This window comes from Crocodylus siamensis, chromosome 13, assembly GCF_052110815.1.
Source record: "Crocodylus siamensis isolate JL-2025a chromosome 13, ASM5211081v1, whole genome shotgun sequence".
NCBI lineage: Eukaryota > Metazoa > Chordata > Crocodylia > Crocodylidae > Crocodylus > Crocodylus siamensis.
In genome coordinates, this window is record NC_143407.1 from 13736221 (window position 1) to 13748352 (window position 12132).

Genomic DNA, 12132 nt, shown 5'->3' on the forward strand with positions numbered 1-12132 from the left:
TCTGATTGACAAGCATGGGGTCAAGCCTGGGGCATGCTTCAGGCATGCTCACTAGTCTCCTGCGGTTTTTCCATTAGCATGCCTATACATGTTATGCTTAACTCAGTGTTAGCCAGCACTTCTTTTAAATTTGGTCCTGACATGCCCCCTTGCTGGTAACACAAGAGTTAACATCTAACGTTCAACCTTTAACATTTGTCTTTGTCTCGTACATTGTTATTGTGATCGGGTACACAGGTGTAAACAAATACAGATAAACTTTGTAACTTTCGTTTTAAAAATTGAAAAGCAAAATACAGCCAGGTAACGTTGATTACAAAACACAGCATTTTAAAACCAAACAGTAACGTGTGTGTATGCATAGTTTCTTTGCTCTATGGTCAACAAGCGTCCCGACTCAGTCCCGTGTTGATGAGCGACGTCTTGCCAACTACTCGTCGTCCTTCACTCGTATTGTCACAGAGGGTGTGTCATGGTCATGATGACAATCGGGTTTACGAAGACCGATGAGGTCGTCAACTTGGTCCAGGATCGCATGATCGGGGTTGAAAAATAAATAAACAACTGGACAGAACGGGTACCGCAACATAAATATTACTATATCTACTCTAAGTGCCTATTGATGACCGAAACGTCCTTGGCCAGCTTGTTTGGGTGCTTTAGGAGTACAAGCCCCCTTTTTGTGCCCTTGACTCCCAGATGTATTACTTAGCATAAGGAGTGGGCTGTCCAGGCTGGCTGACAAATCTTCCATCCTTTAGATTTGGGATTATTTCCAGTGTTAGGCCAGGTGTCTGCAAGCCACGGCTGAGTAGCAGGTTCACTGATGTTTACAAGTCCTGGTCTGCCTCCACTGCTTACAGCTTCTCCTCCTCTCTGATAGGTTACTTTTCTAATACCAGCATAAGTACTAGTGAGTCCATTCCACTTTTTCTGGTGACAGTATAACCAAACGCTGAAGACCATAAGAATAATCCAACAGGCTGCACCAATGCCAGCAATGAAGGCTGGCTGCTTCAACATCTGAAATTTGCTGGGCTAAGCTGACTTGGTCTTCTGGTGACACAGGGTTCCCATGGGAATCTAACTGGATAAACTGTGGTTCACTTTTCACTCCAGGTCCTACCCCAGTGCTTGCTGCCACTTCCACGCTATATCGAATACCAGGAACTAATGAGGGAATGACTACAGAAAAGGTGAAATCATCCACTGTCTTGTTTATATGGTATCTACTTTTATTGCCAAGACACCAAACCTTATATTCTTGGACCATTCCATTCTGAGTATCCTCAGGGGGTGGCTTCCAGGTAACCACAATGGCAGTGCCATTCCCATCATTTTTAGATACCGAAACACTTTGAGGTGGAGCACTAGGAGCTTCTTCTAGGGTTTTGGCAAATTTCACTTCGCTATCTGCTCCTTGAAACTCATTAAAAAAGGGACGGGCCTTGAATTCATAATTTACACCTTTCTTCAGTTCTGGAATAACAATGCAATTTTTGGTCGGGGTTCTCATTTCAAAAATTAACTATTCAGCTTCTCCGTGGGAAGCTGGTGTTGGCCTGTACAGAATTTTATATCCCTGAATATACTGGGACTGCTGGTCCACTGTCCAATGAACTTCAATAGAAGAAGAAGAAAGGATGGTGGGATTGTGGAGGTGAAGAACCACATCCCCCAATTCTCTCTGGACCTGTTTGTGATCCACTCCCTGACTTGTAGGTGGAACATAATACAGCGATAGAGTCCCCAGATTCTCAGTCGACGTCATTTCAATCTCCCTTCAAGTCTGCGGTTTTCTCCATTCGGGGGTGATCAGCGTCTTCTGATATCTCAGGAGGGTCATGGCAGCGGAGCAGGATGACGCACCTTCTCTCGGCCATTGTTTAGGTTGGTATCTGTCACACTTCGGACTGTCGTAACCTGAAAAATAAACAACACATGGACAGCTTCTATTTTCAAAACTCTGATCAGTTAGCCTTGTCTCTGTGTTATTTACTCTATTTTCCACTTTAGTTTCAGTGTCTTTCGTGGCTTCTTTGAATAGTAAACTCTTAATTAGTAACTTCTTGTTTTGAGGTTCCTTCTTCATTTCTTCATAGGCTGTAATCAACTTTGCAACGGTCTTTTTGTTATTTTCCATTTTTAATTGCATATTTTGAACTTTCTCATCTAATCTCTTATTTTCTTCTTCACTTCATTTCAGAGAATTTTTAAGATGTAGAATCATATCATACAGTTTAGAAATCTCTTGTGTGAAATCTTCATTTTCTTTTTCAAGTATTTTCTTTCTCTGGTCATCGTTTCATTGATCGGGTTTAGTGATTTTTTTAATGCCGCCAGTCGCCGTGTGGATGCTGACGGTGACTACTCGTTTTTTGACTTTTTGTTAGTTTCGTCGAAACCAAGCACTTTGGCAAGGGCTTTTTGTCTTTCGTCTCCAATCGACCTAAGTTGATCTTTGGTCAGGCTGGATCTTCCAAGCAAAAATCCAAACATCGCTCTTTCAGTCGGGGTCCACTGTGGTGGTGAACTTCGAGCTTGAGGCGGTGAGTTACGTATCAGAGGCCATCTATTTTCCCATCGAGGAAGAGTGGGAGAGTACTTGATCGGATAGCCTAACACAGTATTTTGTTCTCCATCAATGACGGGGTATGCCGTCTTCTGAGCTTTTGGTCTCATAGCTCCCTGTAGCTTTCCCACTTGTCCTAATACATGGGCTGCTGGTCCGTTTACTGATGGATTCAGAAGTAGCCTCGCTGTTAGATTCTGGCTACCACCGTAGACTTCAGTCGCTGCTTCCACAGCCTCCAACAAGCATGGCACATTTCCGGGGTTTGTGGCAAACCTGTGTGGCCAGGCCCCTTGAGCTTGGGCTAGTGTTAGGTTTAGTGCCTGCTGGGCTGGGTTCCACGATGCATATGAGGATCCTAAAATGGCATACACTAGTGCGCTTGCATCGGCATGGTTCGATGCTCCCTCGTGCCAGGTATGCACTTTCCTCTGTAAAGCTTCAAGTACGAGGGCCTGTAGTGGAATAGGCCACTGGTTGATAGTTAATACTGGTACAGGGTCCACTACTTTGCCTTTACTCCAAGCGGTGTTTCTTACTAATTGCATGGCTTCGTCTTGGTCGAGAGTCTCATTCCCTGCTTCAGCTATCAGTCTACCTGGCCATTCAATTGGTGTTTCATCTTGTTTTATTCCTGTTTCCTCGCTCATCTCCGCACGAGTGTGGGTCCTGGTGGTGACAGTGATTTGAGTTCCCTGGCCTTGAGGACCAGTTACTCTTTTTCGCACCGATATGGGTAGTGCAGTCGCGAAGTTGGGATACGTTTGCGTTTCTGAGGTATCTTGTGATGTTACACTTTCGCTTTCTCCTGTGGTCATCCTTGCATTACTTTCAGTTTCGTTGTTTGCTTTCGGTTCCTTCTCCTCTAGGTGGTGCTGTTTCACATATGGCGGCGGTGACGTTGACGTCGTGGGTGGTGCTGTGGCAGAAGGTGGGCTCCAGGTGGGCGGAGTTTGAGTTGGCGCGCTTTTCAGTGCGCTCTCCTCTCTGCCAGCACCATCTTGTAATGGCGGCGCTGCTAAATTTTCAGCGGCAGCTCGGGCCGCGGTTTCTAGCTGGACTTCTAAGTTGGCATTCTCCCTCAATAACCCAGTGTATTCTCTGAACAGCACATTTAGCATCTTGCCCTTATTCCACTTAGGGCCAGTCCATTTTGTCTTTCGCCCGTTCGATTCGAGATTTTCCCGGAGCTGAACTAACGGCTCGTGCCCCTTGATCCCGGTGTGAGGCTCGGACAAGTAAACTTGTCCGGAGGGATGTCTTCTCCTCCCTCCTTCATGTACCTCACACACCGAGCAAATTCCTGAGCCCTGGGCTGGGCTAAGACTCGCCGCACCCAAGGGTTTCACGCGGGCTAGGGAGATGGACCTGGTTTCCTCCCTTGGGCAATAGAAGGCCCGGGGGTCCCGCATAACACAGACGAAAGCGCTTGCATTGAGCCGGACGGCCCATTCCTTCCCATTCGCGCAGCGGAGGGATAGGTACCCGTTTATCATGGCCGCGGCTGGAGTGGCAGCCTGATGGAACACAATGTGAGCCCATAAGTCGTCTGGGTCGTTGGTCGGACGGCTTCCACTGTGCCATGGGCAGTGACGGATCAGCTCAGACTCTAACTTGCCTCCCATTGATCCTGTTCGTCACGCCATGTTGGAGCTGAGCGCCCCAGTGTCACGGTGGGCCGAGTACGGATCGAACAGGTGGTATAGCGGCGAGGAGTCAGAGTGGTCGGGACACGCGTATGGGTTCAAAAGATTGTTTTTATTGTTGTTGTCTTATTTATGCCACTGATGGTATTGTAGTGTAGGCTGGTTTAAGCTTGGTTACAATCAATCGAGAACAATAACGAGAAACGAAGAACGATGAACGAGGCCGGATCGGTAACGGTGACGGGAACGGGTTAACTGGAACGAAGACGAGCGAGGCAATCGAAGTCGTGAAATGTGTGGCCGAACGTAGATGACCGGATCATGAAAATCAGATCGAAGACGTGTAACGAGTAATCGGAATCAAACGAGCAATCGGATCGAAGACGTGGAACGAGTAACCAGAATCGAATGAGCAATCAATCGAGTAATCGAATAATCGAGATGATGAAGAACGTTTTAGGAAGGGGTACGCCAGGACTCGACGGTGGCGGGGAGACCAATGGTCCTTACGAACCAGGAGCTAGGCCTAAGACTGTCTCCGCTGGAGCGGTCTCTGTTTAGGTCTTATCTAGTCTCCTCTGGTTGCTGGTCTCCGCCGTGGGCAGAAACTTACTGGCCTTAAATATGTTTCAGGTGGCCAATCATATGGCTTTCCCCACGGAAGATTCTAGTTCAACTACCTCATGCCCAAGGCAGAACTGGGCATGCGCATGGTAACAATTTAGATTACCTCATTGAAACATTCTGATTGACAAGCATGGGGTCAAGCCTGGGGCATGCTTCGGGCATGCTCACTAGTCTCCTGGGGTTTTTCCATTAGCATGTCTACATGTTATGCTTAACACAGTGTTAGCCAGCACTTCTTTTAAATTCGGTCCTGACAACTCCCAGCAGAGGTGGTGCAGTCACCAGTCTTGGAGGTGTTTGAGCACCTTGTTTAGCTTGTCTTTCCTGCCCAGAGCAGGGGGGCTGGACCCAATGATCTCATGAGGTCCCTTCCAGCCCTAAACTTCTGTGAATCTGTGAGCAAAGTATGGGAATAATACTTTGTCATTGTTCCAGGTTATGCTCTCCTTCTCTTTTATATCCATTGAAACCCATACTTTCTGGTTTGCTCAACTCTCAGCAGACTGTGTTAGTGATTTCTCTGATATCTACCTCCATGTCCACAGCCAGTTTTCTGGCTGCAGCTGTTTCCCTGGGGTTTTCCCCCACCAGGTCCTCAGCCAGCACTGCAAAATATACCCCCTCAAACAGTGGGGTGTAGTGCCTCTCCTTTATCATCTTGCTCAATAGTTCCTGGAATTGTGGCCAGTCCTGGGCCAGCATCACAGAGTAAAGCAGCTTGTGAGCAACACACACCAACAAGACATGGGTGTGTCCTGCTACAATCATTTGCACATGCACTCAATCATAACTTTCGGGCTTGCCATCTACATATACCAATATGGGTTGGTCTACCACCTGTCCCACAGTCCCCTTCAAAAACTCCTGTCTGTGAGGATTTGAAAGGTACTCACCCAGGGCTCAACCCTGACCAGGAACACAAACTTTGCCAGGTCGAGATCTCCACGCTGCAGCAGGAGCTCCCCATCTGCCCCTACCCTTTACCACCTCGGCAGGTGAAGTGGATTGGGGCCAATCTGCAGCTGGGGCAATATCCAGTGGCCAGGAGCAGAGCAAGAGGAGGAAGGAAAGCCAATGAGAGAGTAGAGGAGAGAGGAACCAGGGAGCCCGGGATGGGAGAAAAATGCTCCGAGGCTGTGGCAGGCATCAGGCCAGACACTGAAGAAGTGGCAATGACCTTGTTATGGGGTTGAAGGGGAGGGGAAAGGATTCCGTTCCCCAAGCAATCAATTCCATTTGTTTTCTGTTTTTTTCTCTCTTTCTTCATTTTTTTTTCATTTGTTTGAATGGCGGAGCCTTTGTCACTGAGTAAGCCCAGAGCGGCTTCGGCAAGAAAAAGGCTCCAGCTGGCACCAAAAGAAAAACCATCCCAGGAAAAGGGGAAAAGCTCCACTGTACCCAAGGATCCCTACACCAGACTCAGGGGTAGGGGAGCTGAGTCAGCCAAGATCGAGGAGGACAGGGCAGACCTTCCATCCTACCATTTGGCTGTCATCAGGATCTCCCTACACTTGTTAAGCGGTTGCACACCGCCAATTAAGCTGGGCGTGGCAGCAATCAGCAAAGAGCGTGGGGAGAGCCCGGAGCTGGGTGAAGCCTCTAATAAGCCCTGAGGGAGCCCAGTTCCCCTCGAGATCGAACTTCTCAGCAGCCCAGAGCAAGAAAAGGAAAAAGGCAAAACATAGAAATAAAAAAAAACAAGAAGGAAAAAATATTGTCTCTGGCTAGTCCTTTTGGCCACTCCCTCCCCAAGGCTTCAGGAGCCAGATGGAGCCCAGTGGTTGGTCTAGATGGAGACAAGTAGTCACCACCTCCTTCTCATAAGTATTTCTTAAACATCAAGAGAAGAGAGCGCACTGGACCCCACCAAGACCAACTAGAAGCGGGCTGCAACCTCCCTGAGGGGTCGGTGGATGTCATCAGGATGTAAAAGCATAAGTCTGTACCCGGTGGCTACCCGACACTGTCTCACCAGAATCTGCTTGGACTAGAGCCTATGGGGGCTGGAACCCGCTTCCCTTCCACCCATGCTTTGGCTACATACTTCACCCCCCTTGCTCTCAGACGAATAGCCCCATAACCACATTCCATCTCCTACTGTAGGGGATTCTATCTTACCTCCTGCGTTTCCTGCTGGATTTGTGGATCCAAACTTCTACTGCCCATCCCAGGGGCAGCTCTGGGTGAAATGTCCTACAGGGCTACACTAGAAACATGCCTGTCAAGGGCTACCCAGCATGGGCAGCTTTTTATCCATGACCCCTTTCTGTTCTGGTTGAGGCCTCCCCCTAGCCTGGCTAACTTTGCTTCCCTGCTCCTGACCCAATTCTTTTTCTGCCACTATAAAATCTTCTGCAAACCTAGGGACTTCCTCTAGGGTCTGTGGTTGATGCCCCCTTACCTAGTCCTTAACCTCACTTTTTAGATCCCAAACAAAATGTTCCAAGACTACCTGTTCCAGCACCTTTTCTGGCAACATTTCCTTGGGACAGAGTAATTTGGTAGGCAGCTTGGGCTTCCCCTACTAGTAACATTACTAGACATGGGGCCCATGCCTGCTTTTCCCATTGGGAGGCTATGGTGATCCTCTCAAATGCCTCAAGAAATGCCTCAGGGTCATCTTCCTTGGTCACTGGCACTGCAGCAAATGCAGGGGCCTGATTTCCAGATCCCTGTGTTACAGGAAAATGCCTTCACTATCACTTTCTGATTTTCCTGCACTAGTGTTTGCAGGGTTTCAGCCTGGCAAAACTTCAAATGTATTATATCTTCTATCTTGCCCTCCCACTGCTGATTGTAGCTTGTGCTGGGCTAACAACTGTAATAACTGTTCCGTTTCCATGTTTTACCCTGTAGAGCCCAAGGGCTTGAGCTTGTCCCAAGGGCTCTCTATAATTGGTAGAGGACACTGAGTCACCTGCTAACTGCTCATTCCTGGCAAAGGCACCACTTGTAATGCACCCAGCAGTCAATTGGCAAGGATTCCTCTCCTGGCTGCAACCTGGACCCTACTTTGAATAACCCTCTGTTATTTCAACTGCCATGCCTTGATGTTATGAGGCCTCACCAGCCTTGGCCTACTTTAATCTATCTGAATTTCTCTGCTCAAGGTCAACTGTACCAGTAACCCCAGGCTTCCGGCCTCAGCTTGCCCCTCATAGGCTCTGGTCCCCTCAGCCCCCGGTCTTGTCTTTGTGGGCTCTGGGCTTGCACCCCCAGTCTTTGCTGGCAGGTACTCAGTCCTCTGAGAAGCAATATTCCTCCTTCTGAAGTGCTTGGGTTTCTGCTTTTGTGCTGCCCACCAGGCTTCAGTCCCTAAAAGTTTTGTGTTGGGTGCCCCTGTAATGACCCTGTAGCCTCCAGTCCTCCCCTTACAGTCATACTTGGTCCTTCAATTTAAACACAAACCAAAACATGAGTTTCTGCTCCAAAAAAATTAAAGGTTCCCCTCCCATAGATAATCTCGCCCTGTGATAGCAATCCCACAAAGACTCAAGGCACTTACCTGTTGCTGCTCGTGGTACAAGGTCTCTTTCAGCTCTTCTGCAGCCTAGAGTCCTTCCTCTGAGAGCATTCTGGACTGGTTCTTTCCTAAAGCTTTGCCTTCTGCAGGTCCTACAGCCAGACTCCCCTCTCTGGGTCAGGCCCTGGACTTATGAGCCTCTCTCTGAGTTACCTGACCCTCTAGTCCTGCCCCAGGTCTCGCAATCACTGCCTGCATCTGGGATGGACAGCCATTTTATTTAAGGCACCTTAGCCATTGCAATTCTGTTCTAGGGGCTGGGGTTGGCCAACGGGCTCTGGGCTCCCTCTTCCCCTCAGTAATTGGGCAGGGACCCTGTTACAGTTCCACTAAAGAAAATGGCATTTACACCACCTGAGGGTATGTCTACTGACCAACTGCACTTCAAGAAAGCAGAAGACAAAAAGAAAAAAGGAAGAACCCTGTGTCTGAGGGACCTCTGCCTTGTCTAGTGCACAAAGTAGATGCTCAGAGGGGAAGGCTCTGCAGGACCATGCCACTGTGATGACCTGGTACAACTTCTGTTGTACCAGGACTCAACAGAATGATTTCTATTGACTTCAGTTGAGTTACATCAGTTTATATTAGCTGAGGACCCAGTCAACTGTCTGTGAGTGCATATAACTACTTCAACAGAACAGCTTTGCCTACTCAGCGTGCTGACTGGGTAATGAACATTGAATGACAGAAGGATCCTGAGTCAAGCTTTGGGGTGGCCAATTCTAGGGTCTGGAATTGTTTAACAGAGTGCTTGCTCCTCTGGGAGATATGAAGACCTATTTCAGGGATTGAGATGATAATGATAAGAGTGCATGAAATGCATAAACTCTGAGAAAGCCTGAAGCTTTTACGCGTTTCCTGTTTACCTAGATCACGTGGTCTCTTGTAACAGGGTACTGGTCCTGGGCGAGAACTTACCAGGGTGATCCGGCAAGAGAACATTGGTTCCATGGTGCTGACAGCCACCAGCAAAATGCAGTCCAGTGCCAGGAGGCTAAAGTTGGACTCTTGGCAGCCATGTGCAGCCAGAGCTGGCTGTCATAGGGTTCTGGGAATTCTGACACTCCTTAAGACAGCCACAGGCTCATTTGAAATTCCTTAGAAAGGCAGGAGTGAGGGAGACAATGTACCTCGCATATCCATGTGGAAACTTAGAACTTGAGCAGAGATCAGAGAAGAAGCTGGGACTAAAGTGGATGCATCACACAGCCCTGCAGCAGACCGAGAAAAGCACAGCACCCAAGAGTGGTGCGTGAAAGCTGGGGTGGGCAAATGAGAGTGAAAGTTAAATAAGAAAAGAAGGACTTTAAAGAGGGGGAAGATTTAAATTTACCTGTGCCGATCACCAGATGGATGATTCTGAGAATGAGGTAATTGATGATTACATTATGAGGGAGTAAATAAGAAGAAGGACTTAATTGATTATTAAGTTATGCAGGAACAAGTAAGAAGAATGAATTAATTAAGTTACATGAGAGAAAATAAAAAGAATGAATTGATTGCTACAAAAAAGGGACTATGCCAGGTGATTGCAGGATTCAGAGTTTGTGTTGATGGCTGAATACCTGGGAAGGTCACATTAGTTAATACAGGAAGTAACTGGTGATCTTGTTTAATTGAATAGTTGAAGAACAGAATACCCAAGCCAACTGATGAAGGAAGGGAGGAGGACACATGGATAAACAGATGAACAGGGAGGTTGTGCCAATATCATATAATTGTGGTCTACAGAATCTAAGACAATGGTGCTTAAGTAAGGAAGTGAGTAGCCAATGCAGGATTGTCTAACTGATGAATGGTGCTTAGTTAAGAAATGAGAAGCTTCAGCAGCAAGACTTAATTGAAGAATACCGAATCTGAGCTAGCTGAACATAACTAATAAACTGAGGAGCAGTGAACCATGACAGCATAAACAGTTGGACCAGTGCGGGAAAATCTGTGAGAGTAGGAATGTGTAGCCAACCCATGGGGAACAAGTAAACCCAGGGAAGCCCAGTGAATGTGATTCACAATAGGACTGGCACATCTAGGAGCTGACAAGTCAATTCCAAGTGGATATATGATGGAACAGGGTGTAGGGGAGGAGAAGCCCTGTATAGACACCCCAAACTTCAACAGGTTTGTTGACTGCTGATGACATCTGCCTCTGTATCTTTAATTAAATCACAGCATGGCAGATGAAAGCGGGGAGAGCTGATGGCAGAGTAGATGAGATACATTGATAAGCATCTGTTTACACCCCCTTATTATTTGATATCTTCAGTGATACCAGAGGCAGCCTTGTGCCTTGGGATGCATAGAAAGTAAGTGAGAAAACTATGGAGAAACTCCTCAGGGGCAGGAAGTGAGAGAAGTGATTTCTCTTTGCCCTGCTTGACTTCCTCCCCACAATCCCTATCAGTTATAATCAGACCAGGTAGCTTGGTATGACTAGAGGGCTTGGAAGCTGGATAGTTCACTGTGTGGCCACATACTGTCACTTCAGCTGTGTTTGCATATTATTGTGCACCAAACTTTTGTGGCAGATTCACTGTTCAGGTGTGTTGAGTGCACCTGCCAAAATGCAATCAGTAATGGGCCTCTGGCATGAAGAAGCTCTGAAGGGACCTGCAGAAGCTGTGCCCATCCCAGAGAAAGGTAAAAAGGGGATGATTCTCCTGTCCCCCAGTGGCAGGGAGGTATATTCTACTAGGGAATCAACAAAAGCAAACCAAACCATTCACTTCCAGTCTCTGCCTGAGAGGAGGGAGAGGAACTGCCTAGGATAGAAGCTGCCATTCTGTTAGTGTATCGTAGGGAGACACTGATACCAATATAGATATATGGTTTTAAATAATCACCGAGTTGAACTTCTCTGTATATACAAGCCTTAAAAAGGAAACTTTATAATTGGCTCTGAGGCCGTGTTCTGACAGCGGATCTTGATTTGCTATCAGTATTGAGTGACTTAATTGGATTTTAATTACAGATGTGATTGAGTTTGGTAACATTCCTGAGTTGGGAAAGATCCAGACAGACAGCCACCTTCTTAGAGTGTACTGTTGATACTCATTTGATGACTTAATCTCTGCCCGTTACTGAGTGAACTGAGACTCCATTTATTTTGATTTGCTACTAGGTCAGAGCATGGAGCTAATAATGCCAAGGTCACAGGTTTGATTCCTGATGGGACACAACACCTTTCCTGCCTCAGGCAGGAAGTTGGACTTTTGAAGTCCCTTCCAGCCCTATTTCTTTATGATTTCTATGATAGTGCTGTTATGTAGTTAGCAGTATTGTTAGTATTGGTAGCTTTATTCTGGGGATGAAATAACATTATTCTTAATTTTTTAAAATTATTTTTATAACATAGAAACAGAGATTGTGCCATTTCTTTCAATAAATTATATGATTCTAGAAACTCTGCGTGGAAGGGTGGTACCTGCCTGATAAATTAAAAGCATGACCAGCTGCCTTTAAATAGTCTATGGCTCTTACAGTCTAAGGCAGGGATAGGCAACCCCTCCTGGCACACGTGCCAATTAGTGGCACGTGGAGACATTTTCCCCAGCATGCCAGGAGCAGGGTCATGCCAGGGCTCTCTAGGAGCAGCCACAGGTCCCAGCACCATGGCAGGCACTGGGGGTGGAAGCAGGAGAACACAGACAGAAACACAGCCTGCGTTCTGCTGACCCTATCCCCTGTCCCTGGGCTGCACCTTCCAGCCTGGCCAGGGCTCAGGCAAGCACTGTGCAGGGCTGCTGTGCTGGAGGCTCCCAGGGAGT